This window comes from Schistocerca gregaria, chromosome X, assembly GCF_023897955.1.
Source record: "Schistocerca gregaria isolate iqSchGreg1 chromosome X, iqSchGreg1.2, whole genome shotgun sequence".
Taxonomy (NCBI): domain Eukaryota; kingdom Metazoa; phylum Arthropoda; class Insecta; order Orthoptera; family Acrididae; genus Schistocerca; species Schistocerca gregaria.
The window spans coordinates 512,057,102-512,077,256 of record NC_064931.1 but is presented as its reverse complement, the minus strand read 5'-3'; the positions used below and the strand labels follow the sequence as shown (position 1 = coordinate 512,077,256).

The window sequence follows — 20,155 nt, the reverse complement described above, 5'->3', positions numbered from 1 at the left end:
CTGGCAGAGCTGTGATTTGTTCTCAGGTGATTCATGTGCAAAGGTTTCCGACGTGATAATGGCCACACGATGGGAATTAGACTTTGAACGTAGATTGGTAGATGGAGCTAGACGCGTGGGACATTCAGATTCGTAAATCTTTAGGGAATTCAAAATTCCGTGATCCATAGTGTCAAAAGTGTGCCGAAAGTATCAAATTACAGGCATTACCCATCACTGGGCACAACGCAGTAGCCGACGTGCTTCACTTAACGACCGAAAGCAGCGGCGTTTACGTAGAGTTGTCAGTACTAATAAACAGACAGCTCTGCGTGAAATAATCGCAGAAAGCAATGTGAGATGCATGACGAACGTATCCTTTAGGACATTGCGGCGAAATCTGGCAGCAGACGACCAACGGGTGTGGCTTTTCTAACAGAACATCGCCTGTAGCGCCTCTCCTGGGAGTTCGAGTGAGGTGCAGGCACCACGAAGCCGTGGACCCAAGATGTCAGCAAGGCACTATGCAATCTGGTGGTGGCTCCATAATGGTGTGGGCTGTGTTTACATGGAATATACTGGATCCTATAGTCCAACTGAGCCGATCATTAACTGGAAATGATTATGTTCGGCTACTTGGAACCATTTGCAGCCATTTGTGGACTTGATGTTCCCAAACAACGATGTCCTGTCACCGGGCCTCAGTTGTTAGCGATGAGTTTGAAGAACATTCTGGAAAATTCGAACGATTTGGCCACTCAGGTCGCCAGACATGAATTCCATCTAATATTTATGGGACATAATCTAGAGTACAGTTCGTTTACGACATACAGTACCGGCAACACTTTCGCGATTATGGAAGCAGCATGGCTCAATATTTCTGCAGGGGATTTCCTGCGAGTTGGTGAGGCCATGCCACGTTGAGATGCTACACTACGCCGGACAAAAAAAGATGTCCGAACGATATTAAAAGATATTCCATGACGTTTTTAATCTCAGTGTAACAATGTCAGTAACAGTGTATTACTATGAAGACAAACTTTGAGAGTAGACAACGCGAACATTGAAAAAAATGGAAGATCCAGATTTTAGAAGAAACTAATTTCAGGTTTGTAATGTGGCATGGTCCAAGAACAGTTACAGACACCGTCTGCAAAGGAGACTACCTACAAAACAGTTGGGTTTCCCACCTTCGAATATTTTTCAAGCGTGAGGGATTCACGCCAAATAGGACTGACCGATGATACTAAGCCAGTTTTAGCACTAGCTTATCAAGTTTGAGGAGGACTCGCGATAGTGAAATTCGCAGGTTTTCAGTTATCAAGTAAGAAAATGCAGGAAAAACTTCCAAAATTGCCATGAAAGTGACACCTGAAGGCATAACGAGCTGCTGCGATACTGCATCTGCTAAAACGGCTACCGCCGCATAGTATCACGATTCTTCACGGCGGTGAAATCTATCAGTGCCTTGCGTAGTCCAGGGTCTACAGCCACTCTATCTAAGGGCAGGTATCCAAGCTTAAACCTAGGGACCAAAACCACAAAAATGTTACTTGTGCATGTCTGAAGGAACAGACACTTCTTAAGGAATGTAAATGGTATGTATCTGTATTACCAACTTACAGCATCAATACATTTACATGTTCCCCACGATAGCATTTTGTGATATGAGCTGTTCTGGGCAACAAAACGGTAAGCTCCGAAATGATAGTTTGGAGATACAGATGATTAAAGTTTGCAGTTGTTCCACAAATCTCAATATTTTTTCTAACATTTATTTTGTATTGGATGGCTTTTAACATCTATATCCTCCCATACACACACAAAAAGAACAATAAACAGATTATAACACATGAAATTTAGATAAATAAACACATTACTGCAGTGGATGTATCATTAGGTTTCCCAAATCACATACGCTGACAACAAAACATAATGACAGATAATCATATGAGATCATTTACAGGGAGTTCCTAGAAGATTAAACTGTATAGCTCGTTCCTTGAACGTACTTAATCACTCATCACTCTCATCATGGATGTGTCCATTGTCCAAAAGTGTTGGTTTTAGCGACAAGAACAATCCATGATGAATTGGAGGCATGTAGTTTAAGAAGGACAGCACGTCAGAAATTTCGTTCTTTTGAATGAATCTCGGACGGTCGTATTTTAATCGAAGAGTAAGAAGTGGGTTTTGTCTCCCTCGCTTCCTGAAACTTACTTTGCGCCCGATGTGATGACATAATGTCTCGCTGATGGGTGTTTAGAAGTCATCTTCCATCTGAATACATTCCTTAGGTTGACATATAGGTGCATTCCGAACATCAAAGTCACCGATTTCCTAGAATTGTTTGAACGTTTGCTTCACATTGCTCCCACCATCTTTCTCAAAAAATTTAAGTTGACAGTGACAGTTAGATTCTACATCCATTTTACGTACAAATTTTCCATAACGAGATACATTTTCTACGCCTGTATTACACTTCTTCTGCTTAAACTTTAATTGTGAAGTGCATCTCAAAATTTTCACAGAAGACCTCGTCGTCTGTTGTTCCGCCCCTTCATGACAGCTATCTGAGACAGTGAAAGACTGCTCGGTATTAAGGCGGTACGTACACTAAGTGATGAAAAGTATCTGGACACCTGGCTGAAAATAACTTACAAGTTCGTGGCGCCTTCCATCGGCAACGCTGGAATTCAATATGATGTCGGTCCACCGTTTGTCTTCCACTCTCGCAGGCATACGTTCAATTAGGTGCTGGAAGGTTTCTTGGGGAATGGCAGCCCATTCTTCACAGAGTGCTGCACTGAGGAGAGGCATCGATGTTGGCATCGATGTTGGTCGGTGAGGCCTGGCACGAAGTCGGCGTTCCATAACATCCCAAAGGTGTTCTGTAGGATTCAGGTCAGGACTCTGCGCAGACCAGTCCATTACAGGGATTTTATTGTCATTTAACCACCCTCCACGGGCCATGCGTTATGAACAGGTGCTCGGTCGTGTTGACAGATGCAATCGCCATCCCCGAATTGCTCTTCGCCAGTGGGAAGCAATAAGGTGCTTAAAACATCAATGTAGGCCTGTGCTGTTATAGTGCCACGCAAAACAACAATGGGTACAAGCCCCCTCCATGAAAAATACGACCACACCGTAATACCACCGCCTCCGAATTTTACTGTTGGCACTACTCACACCCTGCCATCAAATCGCCACATTGTGTACCGTGATTCGTCACTCCACACAATGTTTTTTTTTTACTGTACACGGTCCAATGTTTACGCTCCTTACACCAATCGGGGCGTCGTTTGGCTTTTACCGGCGTGATGTGTGGCTGATGAGCAGCAGCACGACCATGAAATCCAAGTTTTCTCACCTCTCGCCTATCTGCCATAGTACTTGCAGTGGATCCTGTTGCAGTTTGGAATTCCTGTGTAATGTTCTGGATAGATGTCTGCCAATTACACATTACGACCCTCTTCAACTGTAGGCGGTCTGTGTCAGTTAACAGACGGGGTCGGCCTGTACGCTATCACATAGGAAACAATGGACCTAGGGATGTTTAGGAGCGTGGAAGTCTCGAGTACAGAGGTATGAGACAAGTGACACCCAGTCACCTGACCACGTTGGAAGTCCGTGAGTTCCGAGGAGCGCCCCATTCTGCTCTCTCACGATGTCTAATGACTACTGAGGTCACTGATATGGAGTACCTGGCAGTAGGTGGCAGCTTAATGCACCTAATACGAAAAACGTATGATTTTGGGGGTGTCCGGATACTTTTGATCACATAGTGTACATGTACTTACCATTATATTTGTGAAACATACTAAGTACAAGAGATCTGTAAAACTGCATACCTCTGATTCATCTGTGTCATTGAGAGTCTACTCATGATCCTGGTTGGAGATATCAGGATCACTAAAAACATCTAACTCGTCAAATGTGGCTATAATCTAAGCATTACCCTGACTTCTGTAGAATTTTTTCCTTGTGTATTATAGTCTGCTGCTCATAGGTATTGCTAATTGGTATTGCTAATTGGTATTGCTAATTGTTTTGTTATTGAAAATAGCAGCAGAGGCGTTACCATTGTGTGAGCCGCTGATGTGCAGCAGTATAACTCAAAATTCTTTCTTATATAAACCCACTAGAACTGACCAATTAAAACAGGCCAAAGCCGCGCGGGATTAGCCGTGCGGTCTGAAGCGCTGCAGTCATGGACTGTGCGGCTGATCCCGGCGGAGGTTCGAGTCCTCCCTCAGGCATGGCTGTGTGTGTTTGTCCTTAGGATAATTTTGATTAAATAGTGTGTAAGCTTAGGGACTGATGACCTTAGCTGTTAAATCCCATAAGATTTCACACACATTTTCCTTAACAGGCCATTATCCTTTGACGTAACGTTTATTACTGCGTGTTTACTTACTACCGGCTTGAGCACTTTTGTTTATAATCCTGCATAAAACCCCTTGTTTCCTTTTACGTTAAGACACTGTTGAACTGTTTCTTGCAAGGTCCAGCCGGAACCTGTCTCTTAAAAAGTCTTTCAGGTTTCTTGAACAGCTCATTAATAAGATTAATTGAACAGCAATCATCATTAATTTCCGATGACATAAAACTCGCATACTTTGTTCTCAGGTAGATTTATTTTTCTTCCTCTGACTGGGCCAAGAGAAAGTTGAAGATTAGTGAAAAGGTAATTTTAAGAGGTTTGTGAATTAGACGAGCTCTGTTTTCGCAAACATGAAAAAAGGCATCCAAGAAACGTCTAGGCTACTTAAACTCAACCCTATTATCTAACACACCTCAACATGCTTTACTTCTAAATGCAGACTTGACAACAACCCATTCAAGATCATCAAGTTTAATGCATTTTGGAGACAGTTCACTCATTATTGCTAATTTAAAAAAGTCTCAAAGTCGGCAGCGATGTTCAACCTACCGAGAGACTTCTTCATTGGTGGTCTTCCTCGTCAGTTGTAAGTAGGCTGTTTAGGTTTTTTTATTGGTAACGCCGCCGCCACGTAGCGCTCTGTATGAAAATCACTGGCTGTGCAGTGTGCAGTCTGTGGCTGGTTTGCATTGTTGTCTGCCATTATAGTGTTGGGCAGCGGCAGCTGGATGCTAACAGCGCGTAGCGTTGCACAGTTGGAGGTGAGCCGCCAGCAGTGGTGGACGTGGGGATAGAGATGGTGGAGTTTTGAAATTTGTAAGACTGGATGTCATGAACTGCTATATATATTATGACTATTAAGGTAAATACATTGTTTGTTCTGTATTAAAATCTTTCATTTGCTAACTATGCCTATCAGTAGTTAGTGCCTTCAGTAGTTTGAATCTTTTATTTAGTTGGCAGTAGTGGCGCTCGCTGTACTGCAGTAGTTCGAGTAACGAAGATTTTTGTTCCATTGTGTCTAACGTTTGAAGATTTTGTTCCATTGTGTCTAACTTTTGAAGCTTTTGTCCCATTTGCTACATTAATTGTAATAACAATGCACTGGTGTCTGAAACATGTTCCTCAGTGCTATTCGGCAGTGCATTTGAACCGGCAATATTTGCAGTTTGAAAAGCAGAAAATGTGTCTTGACTTATTTGAGAAAACGGTGAGGACGCAAAATCTGAATCGACAGTATTTGCAAGATTGTGTCCTGTCATTTCATAACCTGAGGCTAGCTGTTGCCGACCGATCGAATGATAATGCTTCCCTGTTCACTAATTGTTTCACTGCCTACGCCATTATTCGCATCCCGCTCCATTTCCCTATGCATAGTTACCAAATTACTACTTTGAATGTCTGTTAATTCACTACACAGTGGTGCTGGTAAGCTACGCTCGTCGTTACTATTATTTCTCAGTTTACTTTGGAGCCTAGTGTTACGTTCTTCACACGCCATTATTGTCACAATATTTCACGCGATAACACAGAAAACCACAATTCGAAGAGCAAAAACAAGAGAACACATTAACATAGCACTGAAAATAATATCTAGTTAATTGCAAGCGCCGCTGCGAAATACTTGGTGAAAATCTACATGCATGACACAACTGTTTTACTGTACAACAATGAAAGACTGCAACTACAAAGGAAATTCCCTCTATGATTACGCGCTAGCAATAAACAAAGGCTACACTAACTACACAAACTACAAGGAAAAAATCAGAAGATTTCAGTGAGGTATCCTCGGCTAAGGGTCGACATATGTAACGTCCACTTTGAGCAATTCTACACGAATGTGCTTAAACTGACACACAATATTTTTTGCGCAACGCAATCTGACTTTCAAAAATCCCTACAAAAGAATGGCCCTGACTAACATTAACCTATACGTTTCACATATCACTTACCTCACAAAAATCTTGGTTACTCGAACTATTGCAAATACAGCGAGCACCACTACTGCCAGCTAAATAAAAGATTCAAAATACGGAAGGCACTAACTACTGATAGGTATTGTTAGCAAATGAAAGATTTTAATACAGAACAAACAATGTATTTACCTTAATAGTCATAATATATATAGCAGTTCATGACATCCAGTCTTACAAATTTCAAAACTCCGCCATCTCTCTCCCCACGTCCACCACTGCTGGCGGCTCACCTCCAACTGCGCAGCGCTACGCGCTGTTAGCATCCAGCTGCCGCTGCCCAACACTATAATGGCAGACAACAACGCAAACCAGCCACAGACTGCACACGGCACAGCCAGTGATTTTCATACAGAGCGCTACGTGGCGGCGGCGTTACCAATAAAAAAACCTAAACAGCCTACTTACACAGTCAAGTACTAGTCTGTCAACTTCTGCAGACTCTCCACTGCTTGACGACCGGGCAGTTGTATTATCGACAGTCACTGCTGGTTCCAGATTCTACAACACTGAATGAAAAAAGTGTGCCTTAGGAAAGACAGCATAGTTGCAATCGTAAGGCACATGCTTACAACAGAAAAGACTGGAAGAGTCTTTGTGATCGAAGTGGACACGCAGAAACTTTTCTTGAAGGAAAATCAGTAAGTGGAAGATGAAAGTTTGTTGTTAGTAATGTATATGTCAGACTTACATTTTTCTTGGAGAGTTACAAGAAGTGTCGAATTTTCGGGTATTTTGATGACAGCCAATGATCGGGTGCTATAGGCGACAGCCGGTGCAGATTCTGCAACAATGAATGAGAAAAAAGTATGCTTTAGTTACAGCAAGTTTCAAGATCGCCACATGGTACTAAAACCTCCGTAAGGGTTATCACTTAAGCCATAGAAAGCAGTATAGGCGAGTACAATAGAAATAGTAATTTGATTCCACTCGAGACTGCAAAATTTAAGTTAATTATTGAAGACAGTGCTGTAAAAGTAGATTTAGTAAACACAGCCTTCCGAAATGCCTCACAAAAAATGGTTCAAATGGTTCTAAGCACTATGGGACTTAACATCTGTGGTCATCAGTACCCTAGAACTTAGAACTACTTAAACCTAACTAACCTACGGACATCACACACATCCATGCCCGAGGCAGGATTCGAACCTGCGACCGTAGCACACGCGCGGTTCCGGACTGCGCGCCTAGAACCGCTAGACCACTGCGGCCGACCCTTCACAAAAGAAGACGAAGTAAATATTCCAGAATTCGAATCGAGAACAGCTGTCAACGTGAGTAACGTAGAAGTAAATATACTCGGAGTAGTGAAGCAACTCAAATCACTTAATAAAAGCAAGTCTTCTGGTCCGGACTGTATACCACTTAGGTTCCTTTCGGAGTATGCTGATTCATTAGCTCCATACTTAACAATCATATACAACAGTTCGCTCGACGAAAGATCCGTATACAGGACTGGAAAGTTGCACAGGTCGCACCAATGTTCAAGAAAGGTAGTTGCAGTAATCCACTAAATTAACGTCAATATGCTGTAGGATTTTAGAACATAAATTGTGTTCAAACATTATGAATTATCTCGAAGGAAACGGTCTATTGACACACAGTCAACAAGGGTTTAGAAAACATCGTTCCTGTTAAACACAACTAGCTCTTTATTCACATGAAATGCTGAGTGCTATTGACAAGGGATTTCAGATCGATTCCGTATTCCTGGATATCCGGAAGGCTTTTGACACTGTACCACACAAGTGGCTCGTAGTAAAATTGCGTGCTTATGGAATATCGTCTCAGTTATGACACTGGATTTGCGATTTACTGTCAGAGAGGTCACAGTTCGTAGTAATTGACGGAAAGTCATCGAGTAAAACAGAAGTGATTTCAGGCGTTCCCCGAGGTAGTGTTATAGGCCCTTTGCTGTTCCTTATCAATATAAACGATTTGGGAGACAATCTGAGCAGCCGTCTTGGGTTGTTTGCAGATGACGCTGTCGTTTATCGACTAATAAAGTCATCAGAAGATCAAAACAAACTGCAAAACGATTTAGAAGAAATATCTGAATTGTGCGAAAAGTGGCAGTTGACGCTAAATAACGAAAAGTGTGAGGCCATCCATATGAGTGTTAAAAGGAACTCGTTAAACTTCGGTTACACAATAAATCAGTCCAATCTCAAAGCCGTAAATTCAACTGAATACCTAGATATTACAATTACGAACAACTTAAATTGGAAAGAACACATAGAAAATGTTGGGGGAAGGCTAACCAAAGGCTGCGTTTTATTGGTAGTACACTTAGAAAATGTAACAGACCTACAAGGAGACTGCCTACACTACGCTTATCCGTCCTCTTTTAGAATACTACTGCACGCTGTGGGATCCTTACCAGATAGGATTGACGGAGTACATTGAAAAAGTTCAAAGAAAGGAAGCACGTTTTGTATTATGAGAGAGAGTGTCAGAGAAATGATACAGGATTTCCGCTGGAAATCATTAAAAGAAAGGCGTTTTTCGTTGCGACGCAATCGTCTCACGAAATTCCAGTCACCAACTTTCTCCTCCGAATGCAAAAATATTTTGTTGATACCGACCTACATAGGGCGGAACGACCTCCACGATAAAATAAGGGAAGTAAGAGCTCGTACGGAAAGATATAGGTGTTCATTCTTTCCGCGCGCTATACGAGTTTTGAATAATAGAGAATTGTGAAGGTGGTTCGATGAACCCTCTGCCAGGCACTTAAATGTGATTTGCAGAGTATCCATGTAGATGTAGATGTAGAACCGCTTCCTGAGTGAACTTATAGAATTGACTGTTAGAATTCCTTTCTGTCTGTTTCTGGGCCATTCTCTCTGTGATGTAGTCCCTTGCAGTTCCTATGGGTTATGGCGCTATTGCATTCTCTCAGAGAAGCAGTAGTCTATCTATAGTGTTGTAACTGTAGAAGTATTCGTAGCTGATACACTTTGAACAAAATTTGTGATGCCATTACAGTACACATATTGGCACACGCCGCAAAACGGTTAACAAAGACACTACTGAATATACATAAACTCGGAATTACGTAAAACTGAGAGCATGGCTTGCACGGAGATCAGGTCTGAATTGCATCCTAAAGCCGATTGACAAGCTTTGCCGGCAACAGGTATTTGTTGTACACTTTGATAAACTTTGGAATTGCTTGCGTGTTGTTAGTAGTGTAATTATTTGCACTTGTTTTCTGATATAAACAGTTTATTCCATATTAGCGTAGTAGCAGCGAAGCTTTCATGGCACTTACTCTTCCTCTAGCGTTTAATATGCTCGAGGTGACTTTTAATAACTAACATTTGAGAACTAAAAGTTCTTAGTTTTGTCCCTAAACATTGGTGGGTCCCTGGCGTTCAGAATCTCCGAGTAGGATTCGATTTCACAACTTTCTAGTCCCTCACCCTGCTGCTGCGTCCATTATCGCTGCCTATGACCTGAACTTGGGGACTACTCCTTACTTATCGCTATAAACTCCTTCCAAACAGACCAAGAAGGCCCTACGGTACCGTCCGGCCGCCGCGTCATCCTCAGGCCATAGGCGTCACTGGGTGCGGATATGGAGGGGCATGTGGTCAGCACACCGCTCTCCCGGCCGTTGTCAGTTTCCGAGACCGGAGCCGCTACTTCTCAATCAAGTAGCTCCTCACTTTACCTCACAAGGGCTGAGTGCACCCCGCTTGCCAACAGCGCTCGGTAAACCGGATGGTCACCCATCCAAGTGCTAGCCCAGTCCGACAGAGCTTAACTTCGGTGATCTGACGGGAACCGGTGTTACCACTGCGGCAAGGCCGTTGGCACTTATAGCTGTAGCATTTTACAAACCGAGTTATGCTGTTAACTACAGCATCCCAATATAACCTTAAAATTGGCCAAAATAAATTGTGGTACAATTAAGGGGAATATCATAAAGGATTCAGTAGGAGAACCGATATAATATAATAGTAATATATGTATATTTAAACTTCTTTTTCTAGAGTTGTTCACATGTTCCGAGGGGAAGACAGTATTGATATGACAGCTATGATCATTGAGCGTTAGTCATTTACTACAGATGTCTTCCCTCAGTTTTACAACCCCCTTCTAACTGAGTCAGCCAAGTAGTGCTGAATACTTCTAAGTGCTTCCGAACCATCTTGCTGAATCAGCAGCAAAAGGGTCTGCGCATGCGCAGTGATGCAGTTTCATATTTCATCGATTCAACAAAGCCAGACAAGTTGGGGCTTGAAAAATCCGTAGCCAGTGAGTTCAGATTTGCCATCACCTAATAAACATGTGTATCATATTACTCTGATTGCTGATGATGAGAATTTTTGGAAAAAGTAAGACGCTTATCAATGAATTCAATCTTGCTTTTGCCCAATCAACATGTTTGCCGCCGGTCGGTGTGGCCGAGCGGTTCTAGGAGCTTCAGTCTGGAACCGCTACGGTTGCAGGTTCGAATCCTGCCTGGGGCATGGATGTGTGTGATGTCCTTAGGGTAGTTAGGTTTAAGTGGTTCTAAGTTCTAGGGGACTGGTGACCTCAGATGTTAAGTCTCATAGTGCTCAGAGCCATTTGAACATGTTTGACCCATCACGCCAAGCTGCGAGTTATATGAAGTGGTCTCCATCACCTGTGTGCGACACACAATAGATCACATTCCTTTTTTTCTGTTTTACATTTTCACAGCGACACTAAAATTGCAGTAACCTTTGTCTTACAACACAATCTACTGTTCAATCAGTCAAGCTTTTAATTGTTCCACCATTCAACCATGCTACTGTTCAGCTTTTCTATCATTCAAACACTAACCATCTTCAATGTGTGAAAAACTTATTAAACGTAAATAAAGTATTGTACAATTTAAACTCTGAATATCCCTTGTTTTAGGTAGAGTGTAACAGTCAACCAAGTGTGTTTCTAACTTCCTTTGTACTGTAATCTTCCTCTATTTTATATGAAGAGTATTTTTTGTTTGAGGTTTTATCCTTCCCCATCTCTGTCTAATGTATACAGTATACTTATATGGATATGGTGTCTTTTCTTTCGGACAGACACCACTGATGACCTGCAGCCTCTAGAACGATATTAGAAGAACATACACCATATCCGTATAAGTATATAGTTCTGGCAATACCGGCCATGACCTTCTTCGCTGTGCGGATACACACATATTACCCGAACTCTTACGGGACTTGGTAAGAATGTCTTCCACAAGTAATGAGTATGTTGGGTAGGGACACTGCCAATGTAGTGTGTGGACATATAAGGCCAGAATGTGGGTCTCGCGGGAGGCGTGCGCGAGATAGTCCCTGCAGTCGCACTATCCTCTGTGCCGCCGGTGGCTCAGATCGAAAGAGCGTCTGCCATATAAGCAGGAGATCCCGGGTTCGAGTCCCGGTCGAGGCACACATTTTCACCTGTCCCCGTTGATATATGTCAACGCCCGTCAGCAGCTGAAGGTATTAATATATAATTCTAATGCATACAGTAGTTGACATAAAATAGTAATAGTGATAGTGAGGGAATACAGTGGAAAAATCGAAATGAGAGTTTGGCGTCATTAACCGGGAGGCAGATCAGGCTGCCTTGGTGCAGGTCTTATTACATTCGACGCCACATTGGGCGACCTGATGTCCGCATGGGGAAGAAATGATGGTGCAGACAACACAACACCCAGTCCCTGAGCCAGCCGGGAATCTAACCCGGGCCCGTAGGACGGCAATCCGTCACGCTGACCACGCAGCTATCGGGGCGGACAGGGAATACAGTGTTTCGACGTAAACATTAGTAGAAAATGAATATATATATATATATATATATATATATATATATATATATATATATATATATATATATGTGTGTGTGTGTGTGTGTGTATGTGTGTGTGTGTGTGTGTGTGTGTGTGTGTGTGTGTGTTGTTGTTGTTGTTGTTGAGGTCTTCAGTCCTGAGACTGGTTTGATGCAGCTCTCCATGCTACTCCATCTTGTGCAAGCTTCTTCATCTCCCAGTACCTACTGCAACCTACATCCTTCTGAATCTGCTTACTGTAGTCATCTCTTGGTCTCCCTCTACGATTTTTACCCTCCACGCTGCCCTCCAATACTAAATTGGTGATCCCTTGATGCCTCAGAACATGTCCTACCAACCGATCCCTTCTTCTGGTCAAGTTGTGCCACAAACTTCTCTTCTCCCCAATCCTATTCAATACTTCCTCATTAGTTATTTGATCTACCCATCTAATCTTCAGCATTCTTCTGTAGCACCACATTTCAAAGGCTTCTATTCTCTTCTTGTCCAAACTATTTATCGTCCATGTTTCACTTCCATACATGGCTACACTCCTTACAAATACTTTCAGAAACGACTTCCTCACACTTAAATCTATACTCGATGTTAACAAATTTCTCATCTTCAGAAACGCTTTCCTTGCCATTGCCAGTCTACATTTTATATCCTCTCTACTTCGACCGTCATCAGTTATTTTGCTCCCCAAATAGCAAAACTACTTTAAGTGTCTCATTTCCTAATCTAATTCCCCCAGCATCACCCGACTTAACTCGACTACATTCCATGATCCTCGTTTTGCTTTTGTTGATGTTCATCTTATATACTCCTTTCAAGACACTATCCATTCCGTTCAACTGCTCTTCCAAGACCTTTTGCTGTCTCTGACAGAATTACGATGTCATCGGCGAACCTCAACATTTTTATTTCTTCTCCATGGATTTTAATACCTACTCCGAATTTTTCTTTTGTTTCCTTCACTGCTTGCTCAATATACAGATTGAATAACATCGGGGAGAGACTACAACCCTGTCTCACCCCCTTCCCAACCACTGCTTCCCTTTCATGTCCCTCGACTCTTGTAACTGCCATCTGGTTTCTGTACAAATTGTAAATCGCCTTTCACTCCCTGTATTTTACCCCTGCTACCTTCAGAATTTGAAAGAGAGTATTCCAATCAACATTGTCAAAAGCTTTCTTTAATTCTACAAATGCTAGAAACGTAGGTTTGCCCTTCCTTAATCTAGCTTCTAAGGTAAGTCGTAGGGACAGTATTGCCTCACGTGTTCCAACATTTCTACAGAATCCAAACTGATCCTCCCCGAGGTCGGCTGCTACCAGTTTTTCCATTCGTCTGTAAAGAATTCGCGTTAGTATTTTGCAGCTGTGACTTATTAAACTGATAGTTCGGTAATTTTCACATCTGTCAACACGTGCTTTCTTTGGGATTGGAATTATTATATTGTTCTTGAAGTCTGAGGGTATTTCGCCTGTCTCATTCATCTTGCTCACCAGATGGTAGAGTTTTGTCAGGACTGGCTCTCCCAAGGCCGTCAGTAGTTCCAATGGAATGTTGTCTACTCCGGGGTCCTTGTTTCGACTCAAGTCTTTCAGTGCTCTGTCAAACTCTTCACGCAGTATCGTATCTCCCATTTCATCTTCATCTAGATCCTCTTCCATAATATTGTCCTCAAGTACATCGCCCTTGTATAGACCCTCTATATACTCCTTCCATCTTTCTGCTTTCCCTTCTTTGCTTAGAACTGGGTTTCCATCTGAGGTCTTGATGTTCATAGAAGTGGTTCTCTTATCTCCAAAGGTCTCTTTAATTTTCCTGTACCCCTAGTGAGATAAGCCACTACATCCTTACATTTGGCCTCTAGCCATGCTTACTTAGCCATTTTGCACTTCCTGTCGATCTCATTTTTGAGACGTCTGTATTCCTTTCTGCCTGCTTCATTTACGGCATTTTTATATTTTATCCTTTCATCAATTAAATTCAATATTTCTTCTGTTACCCAAGGATTTCTACTAGCCCTCGTCTTTTTACCTACTTGATCCTCTGCTGCCTTCACTACTTCATCCCTCAAAGCTACCCATTCTACTTCCACCGTATTTCTTTCCCCCATTCCTGTCAATTGTTCCCTTATGCTCTCCTTGAAACACTGTACAACCTCTGGTTCGTTTAGTTTATACACGTCCCATCTCCTCAAATTCCTACCTTTTTGCCGTTTCTTTAGTTTTAATCTACAGGTCATAACCAATAGATTGTGGTCAGAGTCCACATCTACCTCTGGAAATGTCTTACAATTTAAAACCTGATTCCTAGATCTCTGTCTTACCATTATATAATCTATCTGAAACCTGTAAGTATCTCCAGGCTTCTTCCATGTATACAGCCTTCTTTTATTATTTTTGAACCAAGTATTAGCTATGATTAAGTTGTGCTCTGTGCAAAATTCTACCAGGCGGCTTCCTCTTTCATTTCTTTGCCCCAGTCCATATTCACCTACTACGTTTCCTTCTCTCCTTTTTTTAAATACCGAATTCCAGTCACCCATGACTATTAAATTTTCGTCACCCATCACTATCTGAATAATTTCTCATATTTGATCATACATTTCTTCAATTTCTTCGTCATCTGCAGAGCTAGTTGGCATATAAACTTTTACTACTGTAGTAGGTGTGGGCTTCGTATCTATCGTGGCCACAACAATGCGTTCACTATGCTGTTCGTAGTAGCTTACCCGCACTCCTATTTTTTATTCGTTATTAAACCTACTCCTGCATTACCCCTATTTGATATTGTGTTTTTTAACCCCGTAGTCACCTGACCAAAAGTCTTGTTCCTCCTGCCACCGAACTTCACTAATTCCCACTATATCTAACTTTAACCTATCCATTTCCCTTTATAAATTTTCTAACCTTCCTGCCCGATTAAGGGATCTGACATTCCACGCTCCGATTCGTAGAACGCCAGTTTTCTTTCTCCTGATAACGACGTCCTCTTGAGTAGTCCCCGCCCGGAGATCCGAATGGGGGACTATTTTACCTCCGGAATAGCTTACCCAAGAGGACGCCATCATCATTTAATCATACAGTAAAGCTGCATGCCCTCGAAAAAAATTACGGCTGTAGTTTCCCCTTGCTTTCAGCCGTTCGCAGTACCAGCACAGCAAGGCCGTTTTGGTTATTGTTAGAAGGCCAGATCAGTCAATCATTCAGACTGTTGCCCCTGCAACTACTGAAAAGGCTGCTGCCCCTCTTCAGGAATCACACGTTTGTCTGTCCTCTCATCAGATATCCCTCCGTTGTGGTTGCACCTACGGTACGGCTATCTGTATCTCTGAGGCACGCAAGCCTCACCACCAACGGCAAGGTCCATGGTTCATTGGGGTATATATATATATATATATGAAACTTACTGATGAGGCAGATGTGACATGAAATTTACTGATGGGGCAAATGTGAGACGAAATTTTATGACAAGACAGCACACTATTTGATGTAAACCGCTACGGTCGCAGGATCGAATCCTGCCTCGGGCATGGATGTGTGCGATGTCCTTAGGTTAGTTAGGTTTAAGTAGTTCTAAGTTTTAGGGGGCTGATGACCTCAGAAGTTGAGTCCCACAGTGCTGAGAGCCATTTGAACCATCTGATGTAAACATTAAATGTGGAAACGAGTAAAGCATTAGTTACTGATGGGGCTACAGTATTAAAATTCATCACAGAACACACACGTTTTAAAGCAATAAATAGCTTTTGCTATCTACCTTGCATGATAGGGCATAAAATTTTGCTTCTGCAAGACGATTTGGTCCGTCTGTTCTTATATTTAATTCTAGTTTATCATCAAATCCGGACCAAGTGTTTGGAAACGTTATCTGTTTGATGTAATTGGACCTGTGTTTCTACAGCTCACCTTTTCCTCAATAATTGTTTCATGTATCTAATTTATTCAATAAATCTTTTTCTAAAACGTTTGCACTTAAAACACGTGCGTAATGCCTGTACTGAATGCTGTCGCATCAAACATTAGGGCATTAACACAGGAATGAAAACTTCTACTTGCAGTCAACTTTTACCTGTTCTTTTCCACAGTAAGGTCAGTGTCTGTGGTATGCTCAAAATTAAGGTTAATGACTGAGTTATGAAGATAAGTCTTTGGCATGAGAACAAGATTGTTTACTCTCATCGACAAATGGACTTAAAGCTACAAGCTAGATCAGCATGTGAGGTTTACACTGCAGCTTGCGTATCGTATCACTTGACTGGATGTGTGAATTGTCAGAACAAGCAAAACACTCAGCGAATTAGATTTTGCCAGTTTGTCTGCCTACCTTGTGACACTTCACAGCAATTTAGAAGTGGAAAATAATTAATTTGAGGCTCCGTTCGAACTTTGCATGTACTCAAGTGCTGCTGAACGTAATTCAGAGCATTCGGATACAACCTGTAAAGTTTTTAAAGTACTGCAATTTACAAAAAAAAGTCCAAATGTGTGTGAAATCTTATGGGACTTAACTGCTAAGGTCATCAGTCCCTAAGCTTACACACTACCTAACCTAAATTATCGTAAGGACAAACACACACACCCATGCCCGAGGGACGACTTGAATCTCCGCCGGGACCAGCCGTGCAATTTACGCCTTCAACGTAACTTTTTGGTTTTTTATAGCTAAAAACAAACCGTTCCGAGCGTTCTGTAACTTTTTAACAACACGTAAAGCACTTTTAGATATCGCAAGTTACATTCTTTGAGTAATATTGTCGTTGAATATAGGAGAAAATAAAATAATTCAGTGCGTTCAGACACTTGATTATCCTGTAAAGTACTTGGAAATACTGCAAGTTACCTCTACATAATATAAAGACAGAGGTACAGTATCTGGCATAAACAGTGATACATTAAATATCCTGATGATGAGTCAGTACAATATTTTGATATAATCATTAGTGGAGTATGATAACAGAGAGAGATGAAATTTACTGTGAATACGGTAGAGAATTTGATTCAAGCATTAAGATATAAAAGGGGTAAAGCATAAAAGTAATGAAATTTAGTGGCAGGACAGTACAATGTTTAACAATAGCTTTGTTGTGTGTGGGGGGGGAGGGGGGGGGGGAGATGGGCGGGCTTGTGCGTTGACTGTGAGAACTCTTGGCTTGGTGTTAGCCTATGAGACATGGACAAATCCTCGCTCCTTCCTCTACCATTCAGACTATTTTCGAAAGCATCTTAACTTCACCACAAAATGCTCGCTCCTTCCTCTACCATTCAGACTATTTTCGAAAGCATCTTAACTTCACCACAAAAATTCTCACTGTCGTCTTAAGCACCTCTGGCATTGCCTAGTCTGGTGAGGGCGTAACTTCATAGTCAATCAACAGACTGTCGACTCTGGGCTGGCGCTGGGAAGTGAGTCGCCGGCGTATCCCAACTTCAGTCTCTAAGCTGTCTTCTTGCGGCTGGTGCCAGCGTGTGTGGAAGTGTAGCCTGTCCACCACAGCACATTCCACCAAAATCCTTGTGTGACGAACCCATGGCAGATTTGAAAAGAATTCGTAAGTTACCACCCAAGGCAGAGTGTCCCGTGTACATTGTGTGAGGGTTTCTATTGTCTGGCGGACACAAAAGGCCACTCTGCCCTTAGAGGCACACGACTGAAGTAAGAGTTCTGACTTTCTTATTCCTTGCCCTGTTGAGAGGAGTATCTCATTATCTACCTACATTCTATTTAAAAGAACTAACGACTAGACGGGCTGATTGCAATTACTTCTGCTCTGCTTATGCTCACATTGAAATCACTTGTAGAAACCAGTCCTAAACGACTTTTAAATCACACCTGGTGGATGTCTCGCTCAAGGTGCAAACAGTGAGACATACGCCAGCATCTTCCTATATTCGCTTTGCTAATTTACTTCGTTGTCATCTGTGGTATTGGATTTGATTTTAATATTAGATGGATTAAGAAACGTTTCAGGAGTGAGGTCCCAGATTAGTATTCATCAAACATGGATCCTAAAGAAAGCAACGAAACACTGCTTTCCGAGCCGTTAGTTGTATTCGCAAACATTTAGCAAGTGACAAGAACAAATGAACAGTTTAGAAACGCTAAAAAAAGAAGAAAAGAGAGATAGGGAGAGAGAGAGAGAGAGGAATCTGAGATACATCTCTCAACACTAACAGCTTACACATGGCATTGTTTCCTGCAGTAGTTGGAGCTTTCAAAGATAATTGTACTGCTACAATGTTAGACCTCAACACTGATATAGTTATTCTAAAACTACATTACTGAAATTGTTAACAGAGACTGAATTTATCTTAGAGAAATCACAGAGACAAACCACATATTGATATTGATAGTTGTTACTAGAGGAATAGTACAGAAAATTAACAGTTGTTTATGTTTTCGATGAAACAGGCAGTCTATTGTAGAGAAATATTTTAAAAATAATTATGTCCTTGATTTCTAAGTTGTGATTCTACATCTTGTTTCCATATCTTGTGTCATTAATGAGAAATTCTAGTTCGTCATATGAATCAATTTGATATCCCTTGTCGTTTTATCACGTTAAGTTCCATAGTCACTAGTAATTTGTGGAAAATTTACAGATCCAGTGATGCCATAGTTTTAACCTTCAGTAGATGCGAAGACCATTTTAATTTCTTGGAAAGGGTGCCCAAAACGTCACGTAGGAACTTCAGAAGGAAAGTTAACATGTCGTCCCACACTAAGGCCTTTGCACAACGGGAGTGGCACATTGTCAGAAAAGAGTACATGTTCCGCGTTTCTTGCAGATACAGTTCTGCTGTGGTACGGTTTAAAGACCGAGACTAGTGTGCGATCAAAATGGCGCGGCAATTGGAAACGTCCTCTGTAAGTTGACGTGGTCGGGTCAGTTCTATTATTGTGGGCAAAACGTTTAAATTCCACACAGATTCGTCGTGAAATTATATTGGTAAATAGACTCAATGCAGCCGAAATGGTGATAACAATTTGACCAAGGCCGTGGGTGATGCTGATCGAGAAATCCAGATCTTGCACCATACGAATTCCATCTTTTCGGTAAGCGAAATAACATCTGGAGGGAAAATGATTTTCCAATTATAAGGACGTTCACACAGCAGTTCTCGAGTGGCTCTGTGGCCGAAGAGAGGATTTCTATCTTGGAGGAATTTAACGATGGGTAGAAAGTTCCGACCGTTGTTTCCAGAGACCTGGCGAGCATGTTGAAAAATAGTGTGTCTGACTCCAGAATTCAACAGAAGTTACTTGGACTGTCATAATAATTTATAATTTGCAGTTTGAATTCCCCTCGTATAAATCCCTGTGGTAACGGGTCAAGAGAACACACACGCTCAATTGTTGGCAACGTTAACGGAAAAATCTGATTTCTTGATGGGATAATGACAAACTGTAAATTTTCTGCAAAAGAGACGCTTATAAAGCAGCTCTACACTCTACGCTGTAAAGTTGTACAAGTTTCTGATGTCCGTAACAGGTAGGGCTAACAGGGTACATTGAGTATAAACGAAAGGAGGTCAGCACGACCTTGGTTACGAGAATTTAACAGGAATGTTGTGAAATCTGAACTGACAGATGTCCAATATCCCACGGAACCTACTTAGAAGAACCAGTTCTGGGGGCAGCATCTATATACATTCTACAGGCTCCACGTATTTCTCCTGAAGAGAACGCGAAGGCAGGATCAGACAAATAATAGCTCGCACGGGGGCTTCTAAACAGTCATTCATCACACATTCCAAAAGAGAATGATAAAGGGAAATACAGGAGTCCTTAAAGTCCCGCTATTATTTCAGAAAATTGTAACTTGAAAACAATCAGCGGCAGAAATTCGTGGTTTGTTGTAAAACTTTTAGTAGCTCTCAGAAATTTTTTCCTTTGTCCTTTGATGCAGATTTGCATGGAACGCATCAAAATGGCGACAGGCCAGAACTAGGCGCAGCGTGTCATCTGATATGCAGAGTGCAGATCTGTGACAGCGCTACTGCGGAATTATC

The 20,155-nt window shown here is 41.8% G+C and overlaps 1 long non-coding RNA gene and 1 pseudogene across 1 annotated transcript in view; both read right to left on the bottom strand.

Moving 5' to 3' along the window:
* The window catches only part of LOC126297686 (uncharacterized), an 88,325-nt gene that overhangs the window by 45,856 nt on the left and 22,314 nt on the right, over positions 1-20,155 (bottom strand). The window contains exon 2 of the long non-coding RNA XR_007552565.1: positions 7,028-7,120. This is a non-coding gene — a long non-coding RNA (uncharacterized LOC126297686). The remainder of the gene's footprint in view (positions 1-7,027; positions 7,121-20,155) is intronic.
* LOC126299657 (5S ribosomal RNA) lies at positions 10,039-10,156 on the bottom strand (annotated as a pseudogene).